Genomic DNA, 18,997 nt, shown 5'->3' with positions numbered 1-18,997 from the left:
CCTTATTCTTAGCCTTTATGCAGTATTGAGTTACTATCAGATAGTGACTCATTTCTGGCCTTTGTACCTACTGGTCCCTCTTTCAGGACTCTTCCAACCATCCAAGCAAGCCCATCTCTTTCGCTTAAGTCCTACTCATCCTTCAGGGCTCAGCTGAGATGTTATTTCCATAGGGAAATGTTCCCTGAGCCTCTCCCTACCCCAGAACCTAGCCCCTATTTTGTTTTCCCTCATAGCATCTTTCACTTTTCCTGCAATTCTCTTTCCTAAAATTGTAGTAAAATAATTGTTTATTTATCTAAAGCTCATCTTCCCAAGCAGTTGGAAACATCCAAAAGGGCAGAAACCCATGTCTCTGTTGATGAGTGTTAAGGGCACAAGGTAGGAGCTCACTGCATAATTTTGAAGAAATGTCCGTGCTCCTGAGTCTTACATGGATATCCTGCCTCTCAAGTTGGAGTGGACATTTCTAGCTAGACTAAACATTTTCTCATTGTCTCCCTTCATAGTGCCTATGCTGGAGCTAATCACCCAAGTGCTGACCCTATGCTATCAGAGAAAGAAGGATGAAAAACAGAGGAGACACCTGAGATGGCAGATTGGATCTAACACTGAACACTTCCTGGGAGAAAGAGTTTTGGGCAGCTGGAGGCTGTTTCTAGGCCCCAGGCCAGGGTGTTGAGCAATGTTTTCATTTCTCTGAGAGCTTCTGCCAATGAGAAGAAAACTGATGAGTGACCTGTGAATGCTGCTTACATTCTGGGTGACTCACAGTTTATGGTATTCTGGAGGAAAAATCATGTTGATCAGAGGGGTAGGACAGCCACGTGGGGTACTGGGCAGAAAGTTTGGTGAGAGGCCATCCAGTGCCTCAGTAAGACAGCCTCTCTTGCTAAGCACTCACTGCCCAGGCGTTTCAGCCAATGCCAAGTCAGAGACCCCAAGCAGGCCGCATAAGGCCCATTGCTTCCTCGGGCTCCCGTCTTCTGTTGGAAGGTTCTTTCATAGTTGATACGGCTTCTCTTTCTCAAGAAAGTCATAAATCCAAATGCCCTGCCCTTTTCCTTTCTATTGTAATTAAAACATTAATTTCTGGTTACAAAAATAATACACGAATACATTTATCTTCAGAAACAATAAAATAGGGGCATGTGGGTGGCTCTCAGTTAAGTGGTTAAGTGTCTGACTCTTTGATTTCAGCTCAGGTTGTGATTTTAGGAGGTCATGAGATAAACCCCAGAGCTCCGCCTTGGGTCGGGTACTGGGTATGGAACCTGCTTAAGATTCTCTCCCTCCCTCTTCCTCTGCTCCCCCACCCCACCTCCACATACATGTTCTCTCTTTCTCTAAGGAAAAAAAAAGGAACAAAAAAACCACAGTAAAATGAAGCTAAACTCCCTTTTACCCCCACACTTGGCCCTTTACCTCATCTTCAGAGATAGCTTGTTTTTTTTGTTTTGTTTTGTTTTGTTTTTAATAACTTCTGATAAACATTTGGGATGTAGCCTTATGATCTGTTTTAAAAAATCTTACAAACAATGTGTGGTTGTCTTAGTTTGGGCAGCTATAGTGGTATACCAGAGACTTGGTATAAGAAAATTTTCACAGTTGCAGAGGCTGGGAAGTCCAAGGGGGCAAGGCACCAACAGATTTGGTGAAGGCCTGTTTCTTGGTTCAGAGAAAGCTATCTTCTTGCTGTGTCCTTACAAGGTGGAAGGGGTAGGAAGATTTCGGGGTTCTCTTTTATAAGGGCACTCATTCCATTTATGAGGGCTCTGCCCTCATGACCGAATTATCTCTCAAAGGCCCTACCTCCAAATACCATCACGTTGGGCATTAGGTTTCAACACATGAATTTAGAATTTGTCTATAGCAGTGTTGATAAGAAAAAAATGGTATTTATGTCTGTGTTTTAACATTTTATTTTGAAAATAATTTTAGATTTATAGAAGAGTTGCAAAGTGTCTTACCATTTTATTTTGAAATAATTTTAGATAGAAGAATTGCAAAAATAGTAACAGGGGCACCTGGGTGGCTCAGTCATTAAGCATCTGCCTTAGGCTCAGGTCATGATCCCAGGGTCCTGGGACTGAGCTCTCTGCTCAGTGGGGAGCCTGCTTCTCCCTCTTCCACTCCCCTGCTTGTGTTCCCTCTCTCACTGTCTCTCTGTCAAATAGATAAAATCTTAAAAAAAAAAAAAAGTCACAGAAAGTTCCAGTATACCCTTACTCAGCCTCTCCTAATGTTAATGGGTTCCATGACTCTGGTTCAATGATCAAAACTAAGAAATTAACACTGGTACAATGTACTGTTAATTAAACTATAAACTTTATTAGAACTTCACCAGTTTTTCCACTAATGTGCTTTAACTGTTCCAGGATCCCATCCAGGATCCTCTGTTGCATTTAGTTATCTTGTCCCTTTAGTCTCCTCCAATCTATGTTTTCCTTGGCTTTCATGACCTTAACACTTTTTTTTTTTTGAAGGCTTCCAGTTCTTTTTTAAAAATAGTCTACTTATTTATTTATTTTTAAGTAATCTCTACACCCAACATGAAACTCAAACTCATGACCCCAAGATCAAAAGTCACATGCTCTCCCAACTGAGCCAGCCAGGTGCCCTGACCGTAACACTTTTGAAGAATCCAGGTCAGGTATTTTATAGAATAGCCCTTAATTTGGGTTTGTCTGAAGTTAAGCATTTTGAGGAAGATTTAAAAAAATATATCAAATATATATATATATATATATATATATATATATATATAATTTGCATGTTATATATTATACTGCAACTTGGGTTTTATATTCAACTATATTGTGTATTTTTTTAAGCGAGAGGGAGCAAGTGAGGGGGGGGCAAAGGGAGGAGGGGGAGAGAGAGAATCTTAAGCAGGCACCACACCCAGCATGGAGCCTGAGGCAGTGCTCAATCTTAGGACCCTGAGATCAGGACCTGAGCCAAGGCACCTAACCAACTGAGCCACCTTGGTGCCCCTCAACTATATGACTATAGATCAAGGTCACTTCTCTTAAATTCTCTACAGAATTGCATTATGAGTATTGTGCATTTTATTTTTATTTTATTTTATTTTTTAATTAATTAATTTATTTGACAGACAGAGATCACAAGGAGGCAGAGAGAGAGAGAGAGAGGAGGAAGCAGGCTCCCTGCCGAGCAGAGAGCCCGATTCGGGACTCGATTCCAGGACCCGGGGACCACGACCTGAGCTGAAGGCAGAGGCTTCAACCCACTGAGCCACCCAGGCGCCCCTAGTATTGTGCATTTTATTTAGCTATTCCTCTACTGGTGGGTACTTAGGTTGATTCCAAAATTTATTAACAACATCATAGGAATTATCCTTATACACATCTCCATATGCACATGGAGTACGGTAGATAACTAGAAGTGGCATTGCTGAAACATGGATTTAATAGATGTTGTCCTATTGCCCTCTAAAGTGGCTGTGCCAATTTATATTCTTTTGATATTATGAAGATTGAAAATTGTTGCCAATCTCAGTTTCAATTTCCATTTCCCTGGTTACTACTGAGATTGCATTTTTTGTGTGCTTATTAGCAATTTGTGATTAGCAATTTCCTTCTGTGAACTGCCAATTTATATTATTTGCCCATTTTTCCAGTAGATTTTTTTCTTATTGATTCGTTAAGAGTCCTTTGTATGTTCTAGATACAAATCTTTATTTTATGTATTACAGATATTTTCTCTTCATCTGTTATTTCTTAAGTTTGTTTCCCAATTTTTTTAAAAGGTTTTATTTATTTGCGACAGAGAAAGAGGGAGAGAGAGAGAGAGAGGGTATAAGCAGGGAGGAGGGTCAGAGGGAGAGGGAAAAGCATTCTTCCGGATAAGCAGGGATCCCAATGCTGAGCTCAATTCCAGGACCCTGAGATCATGACCCCAGCTGAATGAGGTCCTTGTTCCCCAATTTTTTAAGTTATTACATGTCCCTGATTTTTTTTTTTTAAGCATTTTATTTATTTGACAGACAGAGATCACAAGTAGGCAGAGAGAGGGAGGAAGCAGGCTCTGCGGAGCAGAGAGCCCCATGCGGGGCTCTATCCCACGACGCTAGGATCATGACCTGAGCCGAAGGTAGAGGCCTCAACCCACTGAGCCACCCAGTCACCCCACATGTCCCTGATTTTTAAAATTATTTTTTCTGACTTTTGGAGACAAAGTTCTTGATTATACAAGTAGTATAAATGATGTAGAAAATCTGGGAAATTTATGGAAAAGTATAAAGAAGAAAAGAAACTACCCCGAATCTTATCACTGAGGAAAAAAAAAAAAACACTACTAAAATATTCAATTACAGGGGTACCTGGGTGGCTCAGTGTGTCCCTTCTGAACCAGAAGGGGTCTAAGGTCTGTTTGACGAGGAGATAAAGGATGCCCCATCCCCTTAAGGGAAAGTGTTGGTGTATAGACCAAGGTAAGGTGGTGGGGTCTTGCTGAGGGGCCGGGCACAAAGCCAAGGGATGGAGACCTAAAAGACATGTAAGGGTTGTCAATGTGCCTTATCCCACAGCTCGTCAACAACTGCTGTTCTGTGCTTTGTGGATCTCGAAAACCCGCGCTAGGGCCCCAGGCGCACGCCCGCAACCCGGCTCCTCTCAGTCTGTGCTGCTAGGGAGCGTCGCGGCGGCCTGATTCTTCGGCGGACCTGCGGAAAGAACAGCACGCCGGTCCCTGGCCGGGCGCGAGCTGGGGGCGGCGCCGGGGCGGCGGGGGCGGGGAAGGAGCGCGCCCCGGCGGCTGCTGCAGTTGCGCGCTGGGATTGCTGCCGAGCGGCGGAGCGGTAAGTGCGGCGGGACTCGCGGGAGGGCGGGGAGGGAGCGAGCGGGCGAGCGAGCGAGCGAGGGAGGGAGGGAGGCAGGGAGGGTGCGCAGCAGAGCGCGCGACTTGGAACCGGGAGACGCCGCCTGCCCCGGCCCCACCCGGTCCGCTGCGCCCCTCCGGGCCCTCTCCTACATCCCAGCGCCCGCGGACTCGACACCCTCGTGCCCGCATGTCGCCCCCCACCCCCACACCTGTCCCCAGCTGGCCCCAGCCTCAGAGCGGCCCAAGCCTCCGCGGCGACGCCCCCAGCCCCACGTCACGCTCGCGCCATTGTTTCCCTGCCGTCGGCTCGCGGGGACCCGCCTTACCCTCGGAGCGCGGCCCTTGGTCTCCTCAGAGCCAGCCTCGCCGTGTCCGGTCCCCCCGCTTTTCTAACGCCCGTGGCAGCCCCCATCTCGCCTCAGGCGGATCCTTCTTTACTGAGTTCTGGTTATTTTTTTCCGGAGGACGCCGCCTTCCTCCCGTAGGCAGCGGAGGCCAGCCTTCCCGCCCCCCTTCCAGGGCTTCACCCCCTGCGCGTTCCGGGTGGCCCCCGAGGAACTAGCGGACCGCCGTGGTAGGAGGCGAGGTTGACAACGTTTTCGCCAGAGCCGCAGGAAATTGCCGGCCTGATAGCCCACATTCCAGTTTTGTCGTTTGCAGCACTTCCTGGAAAGCTCACGTTGAATCGCGAGCCGCCACAAAAACCAAGCTCGTTATTTTCAAACGGCTCCCAAGTCAGGCGTCAGCTGTCGGGGGGCGGACCGTTTCTTTCTTTCTTTCTTTCTTTTTTTTTTCCCCCTTGGGGTCCCCTGAAGCTGGTGAAAGCCCAGGGGAGATGCAGATCTGAGGCCTGAACCATTCGTTGTAAGCAAAACGTTTGGAGGTTTTGACGCCAGTAGGCCTCAGCTTTTAAAAGCAGTAGGTAGGGCGCCTGGGTGGCTCAGTGGGTTAAGCCGCTGCCTTTGGCTCAGGTCATGATCTCAGGGTCCTGGGATCGAGTCCCGCATCGGGCTCTCTGCTCGGCAGGGAGCCTGCTTCTCTCTCTCTCTCTCTCTCTCTCTCTCTCTCTCTCTGCCTGCCTCTCTGTCTACTTGTGATCTCTCTCTGTCAAATAAATAAATAAATAACCTTAAAAAAAAAAATAAAAGCAGTAGGTAGAGCTGTGGGCGTTGGGGCCGTTATGTCTGAGGGATGTAAGTACAGTGATCCGCAGTGACTGGTCACCTTTATAGGGTTGTGTGCGTGCGTGCGCCCATGCGTGTTCGGGTGCAGACAGGTTCTTGATTGAACTGTGCTTGTTTTGTAATGTCTGCACACTGTTCATTTTGCCTCTTAAGACAGAGGATGCAAATTCTAAGTGTAACCCGCAAGGAAGAATGTTGAAACAGTACCGTTTACTGTGGAGACTTAATGTGATCGAGGTCCTTTTAGATAGTTACCACGACACTCTTTTTTTTTTCTTAATTTAATTTTATTTTAGTAGGCTTCACGCCCACATGTGGGGCTCCAACTCACAACCCTGAGATCAAGAGTCGCCTGCTCTACCACTGAGCCATCTAGGAGTCCCTACTGGGACACTTCTCAACCATGGTTAGAATTTATCCAGATGAAGACCTCCAGGCCTCTGCATGATGGGTTGATGCTAGCACACACAGACTACTTCTGAAATGCATTTCTTTTGCAATATAAGCTGCTACAATTTCAGCTCTTATAGGTTGTTGCTGCATTTAGATTTAAGAATTTAGTAATCAGGCTGTAAAAAGAGGGCTGAAGGAGAGTTCTGCAAGGTTTTTTCCAGTTTTTTGGTTTGTTTTTGAGGATTTTATTTGTCAGCACACAAGCTGGGGAAGAGGCAGACAGAGAAGTAGGCTTCCCGCTGAGCAAGGACCTTGATGGAGGGCTTGTACCCAGGACCCTGGGATCAGAATTTGAGCAGAAGGCAGACGGTTAAGGGACTGAGCCACCCAGGCACCCGGGTTTCTTTCAGTACTAAGACTTGATTCCATGGTATGAAAATTTACAATTAGCTACAGGTTTCCAAAAGTTTATTATTGTAGGAAGATTTGTATAGAGAGATATTTAGTGATGGTATCTGCAAGCCTTAGTACTGACAATAGGTGTTATCTTCCTAAAGAAAGCCAGATTATAGTGGAATGTTAGGGATGTTCATTCATCTGTCTCTAGGCTGTTTTTGCTGTTTTGGTTTTTTTTTTAAAAGATTTTATTTATTTACTTGACACAGAGAGAGAGGGATCACAAGTCAGCAGAGAGGCAGGCAGAGAGAGAGGGGGAAGCAGGTTCCCCGTTGAGCAGAGAGCCCAATGCGGGGCTCCATTCCAGGACCCTGAGATTGCGACCTGAGTCGAAGGCAGAGGCTTAACCCACTGAGCCACGCAGGCGCCCCTGTTTTTGCTGTTTTATGGAAGAAAGCACTTAAGCCTTTTTTTTCTTTAAATACATCTTTTCATTGCTTAGCTTTTTTTTTTTTTTTTTTAAAGACTTTATTTATTTATTTGACAGAGAGAGATCACAAGTAGACGGAGAGGCAGGCAGAGAGAGAGAGAAGCAGGCTTCTTGCTGAGCAGAGAGCCCGATGTGGGACTCGATCCCAGGACCCTGAGATCATGACCTGAGCCGAAGGCAGCGGCTTAACCCACTGAGCCACCCAGGCGCCCCATTGCTTAGCTTTTTTAACAAAAAGCTTAATTCAATGAAATAGCAGAACAAGAAACAGACCCCAACTTTATCATATGATGTATAACTAAGTTCTTTTTCCAATTCCTATTTAAACATAGTTTTTATGTAGTTTCAGTTGTTATGTACATATTTTTAATTTTCACTTACCCACTTTCTGGGATGTCCATGTATCTGAAGAATTCATCTACTTTTCATTTGTAAAGGCTCTGTAACATACTTTTATACCCAGTAGTCAACAGTGCCTGGCATACAGGCTCTCAGTAAATTTTTGTTGAAGGAATGTAGTATTTTGAGCCACTTAGACAACATTTGGGAACACAAAATGTTAAATATCACAGGGCATATGCTCAGTGACATTTGAGCAATAAAGCCCTTCAATACTTTGAGCCAGGAGATAGCATCACATATGTTTGAGAGTGTGGTTTTTGGAGTCTGGGTTTGAGATCTGGCTTGCAACTTAACCAGCCATGCAACCTTGGAGAAGGTGGAAGACCTCACTTAGTTTCTCTCACCACGAAAAAGGGGGAAATAGAACAAATTTCACAGGGTTGTATGGATTAAGTGGGATAATTCCATTGAAGCAGTACTGGCATACATTAAATTATAAATGTTAACTCTCACTGTTTTTTGTTCAGAGTGGGGATGTTACTGCATGTTGGTGGGATCAAAAAAGCATGAGTGATGATGACAGGAGAGTAAGAAGATGCGAAGGTGGATATATTGAGGTTTTAATGAATAGGTTGCTCTCACTAAAAGTATGTGGTAGAGTAATAGTATGAGATAAAGCTAGAGATAGAATTTCTGATAAGCTGCTTACAAGATAGGCTATGTAGATTTTTGGAAGATACAGCACAATGAAGTAAGATAATTTTTTTTTTTTTAGATAAAAGTTTTATTTATTATTCTGAGAGAGAGCGAGCGAGAAAGAGCAAGAGCAAGAGTCGGGGAGAGGGAAAAGCAGGCTCCCTAATGAGCAGGGAGCCCGGCTTTGGGGCTCTATCCCAGGATCCCGCGATCATGTCCTGAGTTGAACGCAGATGCTTAACCCACTGAGCCATCCAGGTGCCCCAAGATAATTTTTTGTAATGAGTGGTAGGTGTTTGTTTTGTTTTTTAGGTTCAGACCTAAAAAAATTCTCTCCTTTAGAGATTTATTTATTCTAGAGAGAGGAAAAAAAAATATGTGAGTGGAGGGAGGGGCAGAGGGAGAAGGTGAGAGAATCTTGAGTAGACCCCCCGCGGAGCTGGTAGCCCAATTCAGGGCTCAGTCTTACAACCCTGAGATCATGACCTGAAGCCAAGAGTCAGATGGTCAATGGACAGAGTAACCCAGATGCCCCTAAAAGTTCTTTGCTTTAAGGATGTTGATTGCAAATTGTTATAGATTACTGAATTTCTTGTCACCTGACACAGTAAATCTTATATGACTTATTATTATTTGAAATTTGGTTGTGTTCTGTGATTGGTTACCAGAGTTTGCAGTGGCTTTTTGTTCGTTTTTTTTTCAAAAAAGATTTTAGTTATTTATTTGACAGAGTGTGTGTGTGTGTGCATGCACAAGGGGGGGGGAGGAGCAGAGGGGGAAGCAGACTCCCCACTGAATAGGGAGTTAGAGGTGGAACTCTGGGATCATGACCTGAGGTGAAGGCAGACACTTAACCACCGAGCCACCCATGTGTGTCTCATTCTTTCTTAAATGGAAAACAACTTTAGCAATAAGCCAATGAAAAACAATAAAAATAGCAAAATTGTCAGCAGAGCAGCAAAACTGCCCTCTTTTTAGGTGGAATACAGAATCAGAAGGATTAAATTGACTTGGAGAGTGTTGAACTATTAGTTCCTACTGTGTGTGTGTGTGTGTGTGTGTGTGTGTGTGTGTGTTTAAGTAGGCTCCATGCCCAGCTTGGAGCCCAGCATGGGGCTTGAACGCACAACCCTGAGATCAGGATTTGAGCTGAGATCGAGTTGGATGCTTCACTGACTGAGCCACCCAGCCACCACTAGTACATATACTCCTCTTATTTAATACATTATACATATGATTTTGCAACGTTTTTTTTTTTAGTTAAACATTTTAAAAAAGATTTTATTGGAGAGTGAGTGAGCAAGAGAGAGCATGGAGCGGGAGGGATAGAGGGAGAGGCAGACTCCTGGGGAGCCCAACTCGGGGCTCAATCCCAGGACCCTGAGATCATGACGTGAGCCGAAATCAAGAGTCAAGTATTTAACTGACTGAGCCACCTGGGCACCCCAGCGTTGTTTATAATATGTGTCCATGTTGATAAGACTTTAGTTCATTAATTTTAATCACTCTGTAGTGTTGCATTATATGAATAAACCAGTTTGTTTATGGAGTTTTAGGTGTTTCTGATTTTTTTTTTAAAGATGTTATTTTTATTTATTTGATAGAGAAAGAGAGATCACAAGTAGGCAGAGAGGCAGGCAGAGAGAGAGGGGGAAGCAGGCTCCCTGCTGAGCAGAGAGCCCAATGTGGGGCTCGATCCCAGAACCCTAGGATTATGACCTGAGCTGAAGGCAGAGGCTCAACCCACTGAGCCACCCAGGCGCCCCCTCCCTTTTTAAAAGATTTTATTTTTAGTCTTTTTTTTTTTTTTTGCTATTAACGAAGCATAAACATTCTTGGATTTTCATGTTGTTTACATATGTGAGACAGTTCTTAACTTACGAAAATCTTAGATTGTAGAGTATGAAGATCTTTTAACTTTATTAGATAATGCCAAATTATTTCCAAAATACTAAATAATAGCAGTTTGTGAGGGTTCCTATTTTGCAATATCCTTATAAACACTAATATTGTGTAGACTTCTAAATTTTAAAATGAAATCAAATTTTATTTTAATTGGCTTTTCCCTGATCATAAGTGAGGTTGAGCTTCTTCACATCATTTATTATAAGATTTTCTTTCTGTAAACTGCTTCTGTTGGCTTGCTTTTCCGTCATTAGTTCATAACTCTTTATTTACTAATCCTCTTATTTATAGTGTAGCAAATACCTTCTCAGTGTTTAGTCTCTCATTGTGCAGAGGTTTTACATTTTTTTCAACTATTTGCAAAATTTCAATATAAGAAAGGGCAGTAATAGTTCAATAAATTTACCTTTCATCTGGATTCACCAGGTAATGTTGCTACATTTATCTTTCATTTATACATTTTTTTTTCCTGAAAAAAAGTAAGTTGCAGACATCATGACACTTCATTCCTCAAAAGATCTACTTGAATATCCTGAAAACAAAGATGTCCTATAAAATTACATGTTTAACATGGAGGTAACATTGTTATCTATTATCTGGTACATATTAAAAGTTGCACATTTGCCCCCAATAATAACTTTTTTTTTTTTTTTTTTTAAAGTAGGTCTGGTGTGGACCTCAATGCAGGGCTTGAACTCACCATTCTGAGATCAAGAGTTAGACACTTAACCAACTAAGTTCTCCAAGCCTCCCCACCTCCCGCCCCAAATGAACTTTATAGTTCTCCACTCTAACCCTTGGTCCTGGATCTAGTCAAAGATCATGAATTGCATTTAGTTGTCATGTCCCTGTAATTACTTTTAATCCACAGCAGGTCCAGCTTTTTGCTTGTTTTCATAATATTAATATATTTGAAGAACCCAGGCCAGTTGTTTTGTGGAACAAAACTATAATAAAAGTTCTGTGAATGTAATGTCTTCTAAATTATCTTCTTGTACTGCCCTCACCCTTCTTGTGATGACATGAAATGATAAAATATCTACGTAATGAGATGAAGTGAATGACGTAGGCATTGTGACGTGACCTTAAGCTACTATTGACCTTCTGACTATATGGCAGAAGGAGGATCATCTGCTTCTGGGGACTGCAGCTGACCATGGGTAACTGAAACCTTGGAAAGGGAAACCATGGATAAGGGGTGGGGACTGCTGTTCTACATTGTGCAGAAGCTGCAAGTGTTAAACATTGCAGCCTCTACCATTATAAATAATAAATGATTAAGCACTATGTATTAGCCATTGTTCTTAGTACCTTGCACTTATTAATGGATTGAATCCTTGTTCCAACTCTATTTTGGAGTGGAAGAAGCTGAAGAGATTGTGTAATTTGCTCAGTCGTAGAGCTAATTAGTGTTGGAGTCAGGTTTTGAACCCAGGCAGTGTGGCTTTAGAATCTATGCTCTTCATCACAAGTATAATTCTATGACATAGGTCAAATTATTTAACTTCAGTACGCTCTTTTCTTCTTTGAATGACAGAGAGAATAGCACCTAACTCACATGGTTGTGAGAAGTCAGAAAAATATGTATAGTGCTTAAATAGTATGTGAAAAAGGTGAACACTTAGTAAATGTTAAATGTTAGTTGTTAAGTTAGGGTTATTAAGGCATTGAACTTACACATCTCTGAATTTTTACCAAATAAGCAGACTAATCCATAAATGTGAATTTATAAACCAAGAGGTAGAAATACTGTGATTATTTCTGACTTTCTGATTTTTATTTTTATTTTTTTATTTTGTGAGAGGAAAGGTAATAGGTACAACAGTGTAATGGTGAGCCAGGAACTCATCAGTAAAAGAATTCGTTCATTTTGAAATCAGACTTTTTTTTTTTTTGCCTCCTTTTTAAAAGAATATTTAAGAATCATTACTGAAGGTGAAAAAGACTTTATATTGGCTGATTGTAAAAACTGTTAGGCTTCATTACCTTTATGCTTTTGAAAGACCATAGTTAGTTATGGCAATATTTTGAAGAAATAGATGGCATACTACATATCCTCCACCCATTCATTTAAAATGTTTTCTTTACATACTTGTTCTTTGTGTCAATGACCATGTTATTGTAGAAGGTCTTATATTAACTCAAAACATTTAGTTAGAACCAGCCTTCAGGGTCACCTGGGTGGCTCAGTGGGTTAAGCCTCTGCCTTCGGCTCGGGTCATGGTCTCGGTGTCCTGGGATCGAGCCCCACATCAGGCTCTCTGCTCAGTGGGGAGCCTGCTTCCTCCTCTCTCTCTGCCTGCCTCTCTGCCTACTTGTGATCTCTCTCTGTCAAATTAAAAAAAAACAACAAAAACTAAAAAAAAAAAAAAGATTAAAAAGAAGCAGCCTTCATATGCTGATGTAGAACAGATATATAGCCTTCTCTGTGATAGGACTGAGATAACAGATTTCTAGGAGTAGCAGCAGTAGAATTTTGAAGAGAAGAACATTAACAAAATTCAGGTCTTGTTTGTATATATTTAGGAACTTTAGGAATAGATGAAATAAATTTATATTTTCCAGTTAGTTTCAGACTAGAGATTGGAGCATATTATTGTTTGAAGAAAAACCAATTGTCAAGGCAACAGGTACTTCATTTCTCCCTTGACAAGATCTCAGTTTTGTTATTTTCTATCAGAGAACAAGGAACCTTTTGTTCCAAGGCCTGATGTTGAAATGTTAGCAAAATATTACGTTAATCAAGCCAAGAATCTTGTGTTTCTGAACCAAAAGTAAGATTTCACAAAGACTCATTTAGAGCATTAAAAGGAAATTGTGCAATACTCTTGCATTTTCAGGCTTACATAAGAACTAGCTTCTAAAAAGCAAAGACCTCCAAGTGTAGAGGTTTAGTTCCATTTGTTTCTGCCTGTCTGTATCAAGTCTACTGTTAAAGGAACTGGGGTTACGGCAACAAATGAAACAAATCTCACCCTTACAGAGCTTATATTTTAGAGAAAGGGTCTGACTCTAACTGTCAAAATATATCATGTCTGGAAGTGTTAATGTGCAAAAAAAAAGAAAAAGAAGCAAGGTAAGAGGATAGCAAATAATATGCATGGATAGGTAAGTGTGAGTTTATTAGTTGAAATTTGTTAGCTGTGTGTATCACTTGGCGTGCAAACTATGAATGCTTGCCTTTTCCTGAAGTGTATAGTCCAGGGCAAATGATAGAACTGAATGAAATGAATGGAATGAAAAATGAACAAAAAACTGTCATGAACTATTCAAAAGGCCAGAAGTTAACGAAACATTTAACACGGTTTATGTACAGCAGTTTTAAGAAGTGTCCCTTTGGGGGAAAGATTGACTACTACATCTTAAAATACTTTATTTTATTATTTTCTTCCGTGTATTACTTTTAGTATTATTAAAAGGAGCAAAAGTTACAAAAATACTTTTAGAGTTATAGTTTCTTTCAAAGTGCAATTCTTTGGATTAGAGATGACACCATTGTCAGGAAGGAAGAATTTTCTTTGCCCTTCAGAGTCCTAGCTGGATGAAGAATCAGATTGACATGAGACAAATTAACAGGAGAAAATCAAATTTAATAGCATACATAGGGACAATCCACACAGACATAGAGATTCCAGAGACAGCGTGATGCTTGTGTGAGCTGAGGAGAGGGCTAAGGGCCTGAGGATACAAAGGGCAGAAAGACCATTAGCAGAAACGTGAGAGAAACAAAGATTGCCTTACGAATCTAAGTGTCTTAGGGGAATCTCTGTTAATAGCTTTTCTCTTGGTGCAAGCAGGCAGTTGAGGGGGAGGTAAAGAGCTTTCCTGAACCTGCTGGGTTTTGACTGCTTTTTTTTTTTTTTTTCCAATTTTTAAAAAATTTATTTATTTGATAGAGATTACAAGTAGGTGGAGAGGCAGGCAAGAAGAGGAGGAAGCAGGCTCCCTGCTGAGCAGAGAGCCCAATGTGGGGCTCCACCCCAGAACCATCATGACCTGAGCGGAAGGCAGAGGCATTAACCCACTGAGCCACCCAGGCACCCTTTGCTTTTAACTCAAAATAATGTTCATGTCAAAGAGGCCCATCTTGGGGCAGCCAGCCCTTGGCCCCTGTGCTATTAATTATAGATACTATGATTTAGATTTTTAGCAGTATTTTTAGATGAATTAATCTAAACCTGGATCTGACTTCCCTTGTTTTCTAGAGAATGCATTTGTAAGTTAGTTTATTTGCGGTCATGTTACAGAGGGGACGCTAAGCCACACATATTGTTAAAAATAATTCACCACTGGGGCTCCTGGGTGGCTCAGTGAGTTAAAGCCTCTGCCTTCGGCTCAGGTCATGATCCTGGGGTCCTGGGATCGAGCCCCACGTCGGGCTCTCAGCTCAGCGGGGAGCCTGCTTCCCTTACTCTCTCTGCCTGCCTCTCTGCCTACTTGTGATCTGTCAAATAAATAAAATCTTAAAAAAAAAATAACTGACCACTATACTTCCTTGGTTTCACTTGCTCATTGGTCAAGGAATAGGGTTTTCAAGGGCTATGTGTAAAATGTGCCTACTTACCAAACAGATGTCCACAGTAGAGACTTATCAAGGATTGTAGTAGGGAAGAAGTCTCTCCCTTACTGTCAGCAGCAGCTCGTAAAGCTGACTGTACATATGTGCATTTTCCTCTTGGTAGAAATGGTCCATAGCACTAATTGGTAAGGCTTACTGTATAGTCAGTATTATCAGTATCTTTCGGTTCAACATACCTTATAGTTCGTATATAACCTGTGTTAATTACATAGATTGTACATTTAAAGCTGTTACCAAGTTGCTGGAATGTAAGAGCAGAAATAAGGTCCTATCAGTTATTTTGTTAAGTATCCTTTGTATCACAACAAAGGAAATGTTTTCATTTGTTTTTTTAACGATTGTTTGAGAGAGAGCGAGAGAGTGCTCTCAGGTGGGGCTGGGGGTGCGTAGAGGTAGTGGGAGAGGGAAAAGCAGACTCCCCATGAGCAGGAAGCTCCATGTGGGGGTCCATCCCAGGATCTTGGGATCATGACCTGAGCCGAAGGCAGACACTTAACTGATGGAGCTATCCAGGTACCCCACAAAGGAAATGTTTTTATTTATTTATTTAAATAATTTTTTTTTTTTTTTTAATTTGTTTGAGAGAGAGAGAGAATGAGATAGTGAATGAGAAGCATACTCCTTGTGGAGCAGGGAGCCTGACATGGGACTCCGTCCCAGGCCCCTGGGATCATGACCTGAGCCGAAGGGAAATGCTTAACCAGCTGAGCCGCTTAGATGCCTGGAAATGTTTTTATTTATTTATTTAAAAAAAAAATTTTTTTTTAAAGATTTTGTTTATTTATTTGATAGACAGAGATCACAAGTAGGCAGAGAGGCAGGCAGAGAGAGAGAGAAGGGGCTCCCCGCTGCCCAGAGAGCCCAATGGGGGCTTGATCCCAGGACCCTGGGATCACGACCTGAGCTGAAGGCAGAGGCTTTAACCCACTGAGCCACCCAGGCACCCCTGGAAATGTTTTTAAAAAGTCAACTATAATAAAGTGATTTTATTACTTTATACACGTGTGCACACACATACACAAACACAATGTGCCTACTTAGTTCAGTACCAGGCATACAAATGGAGGATGTAACTTTAACTCTTCTTTTTCTATAAACTAGTTTAATATGCAACTAAATTTGTATTTATGAAGCTTAAAATAAATTTCAAGCTGGTGAGAAAATTTCAAGAAACTATTCAAAGTGATCCTTTTTATTCAAGTTTCAGAGCAGTGTTCTTAGAATGGTTGATTATAAAACTTAGCAATCTCAAGTTTTATATTTCAAACAGAATAAATTCCAGTCAAGTTTAGTAAAACTCTAAGAGTTCATATTTTACTGTTATCATTACCCTATTATCTGTTGAAAAATAAGTATTTGGTTCAATATGCAGTGTAAAACACTTTGCCGAATAGGCTTGTGCTACGTAATGTGTTTAAGTGCTACTCCTTTTTTTTTTTCTTTTTTTAAGATTTTATTTATTTGTGAGAAAGCATGGGGGGTGGGGAGGGGCAGTGGGCGAGGGAGAACCAGACTCATCCCTTAGCAGTGAGCCCAAAGCGGGACTTAATCCCGGGGCTCTGGGATCATGACCCAAGCCAAAGGCAGATGCTTAACTGACTGAACCACCCAGGTGCCCCTCAAGTGCTGCTCCTTTCCGAGTGAATTACTGATGTGATCTGAAACATTTAAAATGGTTTTGCTACCCAGGTTTATCCTGCAGTTTCAGTTACTCTTTGCTTCCTGTTTTTCGCAGTTGCTTGGAGCTGTTGGGGCAGCTGGTTTCCCTTTGGGGGGGAGGGTGGTGTTAGTGGTGAAAGGAGTATGTTTTGCCTGAAATATTTTTAAAGCGTGAAACTATGGTATTTCAAATGCTTGAAAGTTCATTTCACTTGTTGCTATTCAGACTGTTTATGTTGAAACAAAGAATTTTCTAACTACCATATTTTTTGAAAGGAATTAAAATTTGAGCTTTTTATTCGGTATTAGTCATTGCTGTACCTTAGTGAAAGAAACTACTCGAGCTTGACACTGTAAACAGGTGACAAATGTATAGTTACTTAATGTATCTTACTTAATAGAAATCTTTTTTTTTTTTTTTTTTGGCCAGTTGATTAAAGCATCTTCATCTTTACTTTTAATATTCCTATGAAAAATAGTTAAGCATTAGATAGATTGATTCTGTGGATAGAGTTCAAAAGTCTGTCATGTAATGTTAAGATGTATGATAAGATCATATTAAAATTGTCATATGTGAGGAATTGTTTGAAGATGATGATTTAAGACAATCTTACCCCCTTACCTTCACATAACTGTATAGACTTCATGGCGGATTTTATCCCATATTAATGATAATCATTTTATGTTTACACTTTAGTTTTATGTTTTTTTTTAAAGATTTTATTTATTTGAGAGAGAGTGCACTCACAGCAGGGGCAGAGGAACAGGGAGAAGCAGACTCTCCATTGAGCAGAGAAGGCCAACGTGGGGCTCGATCCCAGGACCCTGAGATCATGACCCAAGCTGAAGGCAGAGGCTTAACAGACCGAGCCACCCAGGCACCCCTGAAGTTGGATGTTACCTTTGCTGAGAGTGTATAACTTGAATTCTTAAAATAAAATATATTTTGTTTAGTCCATGAATGACCCGAGAGTGCTTTGAATTTTTGCTACAATTAATTTGAGGAAAGTAATAAAAAAGTTAAAATACTTGGGAGAAATCTTTCTTAGTGTAATTACAACCTTTAATTTTTAAGGAAAGAAAAAAAAACCCGACTTTTAAAAAAGTTTCACTGAGGTATAAATACATACAGTAGGGGCACCTGGGTGGCTCAGATGGCTGGGTGTCTGCTGTTGGCCCAGGTCATGATCCTAATGTCCTTGTGGGATCTAGCCCCACTTCAGGCTCCTGGCTCAGTGGGGAGTCTGCTTCTCCCTCTTCCTCTGTTCCTCCCCCTGCTCATGCTCTTTCTCTCTGTATCTGTCTCAAATAAATAGAATCCTTTAAAAAATATATTAAAAATACATAGAGTAAACTTCACAAATTTAGAGTGTGCAGTAAGTTTTGACATATATACACTCATGAAACAGTCACCATAATTAAGATAATGAACATATCCCTCCCAAAAGTTTCCCTGGGTCCCTCTTTGCCTTATTGCTTCCCCCTAGGGAACCACTGATCTTATTTCTGTCACTGTAGATTAGTTTGCACTCTTTAGAATTTTATGTAAATAGGATCATATAATATGTCTTGTCTGCTTTCAGTCAGCATAATTTTGAAATGTATTCATGTTTTCAGTAGTTCATTTCTTTTTATTGCAAAGTAGTATGAGCATACTACAGTTTGTTCTTTCACCTGTATAGACATTTGGGTTGTTTTTAGTTTATGGATATTTCAAACAAAGCTGCTGTGAATATTTGTGTGTAAGTCTTTACATGATACATGCTTTCATTTCTCTTGGATAATTACTTAGAAGGGTTGGGACATAAAGTAGATATGTGTTTAACTTTTAAAGAGATAGGAAACTTTTCCAAAGTGCTTGTACCATTTTTATAGTCTTACTGGTGGTGTATTAAAGTACTAGTTGCTCTATTTCCTCACCCAAGTTTGTCATGGTCAGTCTTTTTAAAATTTTAAATATTCTAACAGGCATGTAGTGGAATCTTTTTTTTTTTTTTTAAGATTTTATTTATTTATTTGACAGAACACAAGTAAGGGGAGCAGAAAGCAGAGCAAGAAACAGACTCCCCGCTGAGCAGTGAGCCCTATGTAGGGCTTGATCCCAGGACCATGGGATCATGATCTGAGCTGAAGGCAGATGCTTAACTGACTGGGCCACCCAGTACTACACTATACCACACTACCGTACACCAGTACTACTATACCCTTATGTAGTAGAATCTTATTGTGGTGGTAATTTACATTTCCCTGATGATAAATGGTGTTGAGCATCATTTCATGTACTTATTTGCCATCTGTATATCTTTATTGATGAAACATCAGATCTTTTGCATATATATATATATATATGTGTATATATATATATATTAGAGTGCGCGAGTGTGAGGGAGTGGGTGCTGTGAGGGAGTGGGTGCTGAGGGAGAACAAAGAGAATGTTAACCAGGCTTCTTGCTCAGCACAGAGCCTGATGCGGGGCTCAACCTCATTACCCTGAAATCATGACCTGAG

The 18,997-nt window shown here is 41.2% G+C and overlaps 1 protein-coding gene across 2 annotated transcripts in view; it reads left to right on the top strand.

Moving 5' to 3' along the window:
* Positions 1 to 4,690: 4,690 nt before the first annotated feature.
* NT5C2 (5'-nucleotidase, cytosolic II) overlaps positions 4,691 to 18,997 on the top strand; it is a 94,686-nt gene continuing 80,379 nt past the window's right edge. For both annotated transcript variants that reach the window (XM_047703456.1, XM_047703455.1), the window contains exon 1: positions 4,691 to 4,822. The gene's annotated coding sequence lies outside the window, so the exon portion shown is untranslated. The remainder of the gene's footprint in view (positions 4,823 to 18,997) is intronic.

This window comes from Lutra lutra, chromosome 14 (assembly GCF_902655055.1).
Source record: "Lutra lutra chromosome 14, mLutLut1.2, whole genome shotgun sequence".
Taxonomy (NCBI): Eukaryota; Metazoa; Chordata; class Mammalia; order Carnivora; family Mustelidae; genus Lutra; species Lutra lutra.
This window is presented reverse-complemented; position numbering and strand designations above follow the sequence as displayed.